The sequence below is a fragment of the Rutidosis leptorrhynchoides genome, chromosome 2 (genome assembly GCF_046630445.1).
Source record: "Rutidosis leptorrhynchoides isolate AG116_Rl617_1_P2 chromosome 2, CSIRO_AGI_Rlap_v1, whole genome shotgun sequence".
Lineage (NCBI taxonomy): Eukaryota > Viridiplantae > Streptophyta > Magnoliopsida > Asterales > Asteraceae > Rutidosis > Rutidosis leptorrhynchoides.
In genome coordinates, this window is record NC_092334.1 from 403827501 (window position 1) to 403830723 (window position 3223).

Here is a 3223-nt window from a genome sequence, read left to right on the forward strand (position 1 = left end):
AGGCATTGAAAGGTAAACCCACCTTTGTTCCCGACAGTGATTCTAGCAGTAAGTTCGATGAAGAAGATGGGATGATATGGATTTGAGGGCAGCAAGTGCGATTCGTTTGTGTCTTGCAAAGAACGTGCTTGCAAATGTGCACGGGTTATCAACGGCAAATGAGCTTTGGGTTAAACTAGAGAAGTTGTACCAGGGCAACGCATCTGTAACATCCCGTTTTCGCATGCATCAAATTAAGGTACATATTTGATCGTTAGTACGTTTATATTCCGTTGTTTATGTGATTGGATGACTTAATGTGCGTATTTTTACCTTGTAAACGTTTAATATTAACCGTGATCAATTATGTATAGTTTAAAGTGTTTATCGCGAAAGTTGTGTTGTTTTCCTATATTTTGAAGCTCTTATGTTATCGCGGGTTATAAAGGTTGTGAGTATAAGTTCGATTGGTTAAAAGTGCAAGAAAATGTCCAAAAATCGAAGTCTAGAATGTGTGAGGCGCGCTTGTTAGGGTGTGAGGCGCGCACGTATGAAGAAAAAGTGCAGTCAAAAATTACACTAGGTGCGCGGGGCGCACTTTCATGTGCGCGGCTCACAGAATTTACACTTGGTGCACGGGGCGCGCATTATAGGTGCGCGGCTCACACAAATTACACTTGGTGCGCGGGGCGCATATATAGTGTGCGCGGCGCGCACACCCCTGAATCAGCATACCTTTTTATTTTGTAATTTAAAAGAAGGGTATGTTAGTCTTTTCACTTAGTGGCCGGTTTTGGGAGTCAAAAGCTGGTTCAAGCTTATCCAAAACTCATTCTTCACATTTTCATTTAATTAAAATCAAATCTAGAGAGAGATATTGAGTTTTAGAGTGAGAGAGCTCATTTTGGAAGGGAAGAAGGCCAAATCTTGTCCAAGTCCGAGTTTTAAAGTTGTTCCTTGCGTCTCTAGCTACACTTCGATAGTCTCGGTAAGTTCTAACTCTATGTTTTGAGTCTTAATTGGTTAATGGCTAGGGTTTTGGTTACTAGAGACTTGTATGATCCATTTGAGGGTTAAATGGATGAATTGGGGTTATGTTGTTGTAATGAAACCCTAATAGCTACAATCTAGGGTTTTGGTCAAATGAAATGAGATTTGTAAGTGTTAATTGTGTTGTTAAGCATTAAAACACTTGCTAAATGTTGAAAGAATTGTAAATGGGTTAAGTTTGACCAAGTTTGTAAGTTTAAGTGTTGAAATGGGTCAAAAGAGTAAAGTTGACCTAGTTTGGGTGAAATGGGTATGAATTACCCTAAGTTTGTGTTGGTTTAAGTTAGTAGACTTTAAATCACTACCTTTAGTGATTTAACATGTGTTTTGGCCAATTAAGGGCGGTTTTGATGTAGTTGAGTTATTTAATGCAAATTGGGTCATTAAATGCTCAAGTATGTGTAATGTGGTTAATTACACTAGTTGTGTAATTGAATGTGTACTTATGTAATAGGTACTTACTTTGAAGCATTCAGAAGCATTAAATCGCCACCGAGGTGTTAAGGTGAGTGGAATAATTATGCGTGTACGTATATAATATATTTATTTGTGTAGTATGAATGTGGCATTGTCGCGGTGTTTAAGACACCACATTCTAAGTAACGAGTAGTATTGTCGCGGTGTTTAAGACACTACTCATGGTTGATTGGCATGTGGTATTGTCGCGGTGTTTAAGACGCCACATTGTCATGGGAGTGGAATTGTCGCGGTGTTCAAGACACCACTCATTGTTTTGATTGACATGTGGATTCGTCGCGGTGTTTAAGACGCCACGTTGTCATGAGGGTGAATTAGTCGCGGTGTTTAAGACATCACCCGGGGGAATTAGTGATTACGCGGTGTTTAAGTAACACTAATGGATGTTATGAACTCCGGCGGTCTTTCGAGTACCGTTCCCGTGTATGATCGGTTAACCATGGATGTGTGAATGTGTATTTAGCATATTAAATTATGAACTATATGCTATTGTTGGTTGCTAGCTTCTTGTGAATTGTGGATAGTAGCTTATGCATGATGTTTGTATGTTTGTCGAATTGCTAGCTCGTATGTGGTATTTTGTAAGTGATTGCAAGTAAGTAGGTTATATATGAACATGTATAATTATTGCATTCACTAAGCGTTAGCTTACCCCTCTCGTTGTTTATCTTTTTAGATGCAGGTGCGAATAAGGGCAAAGGGGTTGTTGGGCACTAGATGTCCCTTGATGTTGCTTGTTGAAGCTTTTGAAGTTGGCCTAGCGTTTTGGGTAGTTTAGCCCCAAACCATGCTCGAAGTGTTGTTTGGATTAAAACTATCATTTTAATGGGTCGAACTTGTGTTAAACTTAATTAATGGCCTTCGTGCCTTTTGTAAACATTTAGATTGTTGTATGTTTTAAATGGAACTTGGGAAATGGTTTACATCGTTTAATTGGCGCGTAAACGTGTATCATTTTAAAAAAAAACTTATTGCATGGAATACGGGTTGGGTTGTTTCAAGTGATATCAGAGCATGGTCTAATGGATTTAGGCGACTTGAGATAGGTGCCTAGACTTAGACTTTATTGTGTGTGCGCTTTATGCGGGACTTGTAGGATTTCGGGTCGGATCAGGTTTGGTTAGTGCATAGGTTTATGTGAACTAACCTTACGCTAATAATTTTGTGTTGTGTTTGTAATCATCAAGCGAGATGGACGTTGTACTAGCAAGTTGACGCGGCGTGCTCGCGTAACAATGACTAGCTACCATTGTTACGGGTTCAAATCGTGCCAAACGATCAATGTACGACAATTGTCGAGCAAGATGGGACGTTGTAGTGCGAGTGAGTTTATATGCATACTTGGTTTGATCGTTTTTGCATTCCTTAGAATGAAGACGGAAGATGAATATGGGACGGACGGGCCTCTTCGTGAAGGGAAGGATGAGTTAACGTTAAGGATTGAGGCCGAGTTCGAACGCTATATTTCAATTTTCGCCGACAGGGTTAAACAAGTTCTCCAGGAGTCGTTCAAGAGAATAGTGACCGAGATGGTCCGAGACCAAGTGCCTAAGGTCGTGAAGGAAGAGTTAGAAAAGAGGTTTCCTAAACCTCAAGGTGACGGTGACAAAGGAGCAACTATGGGGATTGAATCTCATGCTCCAAAATTTGCTGATCACTCTTTGGGTAAGGGAAAGTTCGAATCAAGAGGTGCTCCTAGTAAAAGGGCGAGAAGTAC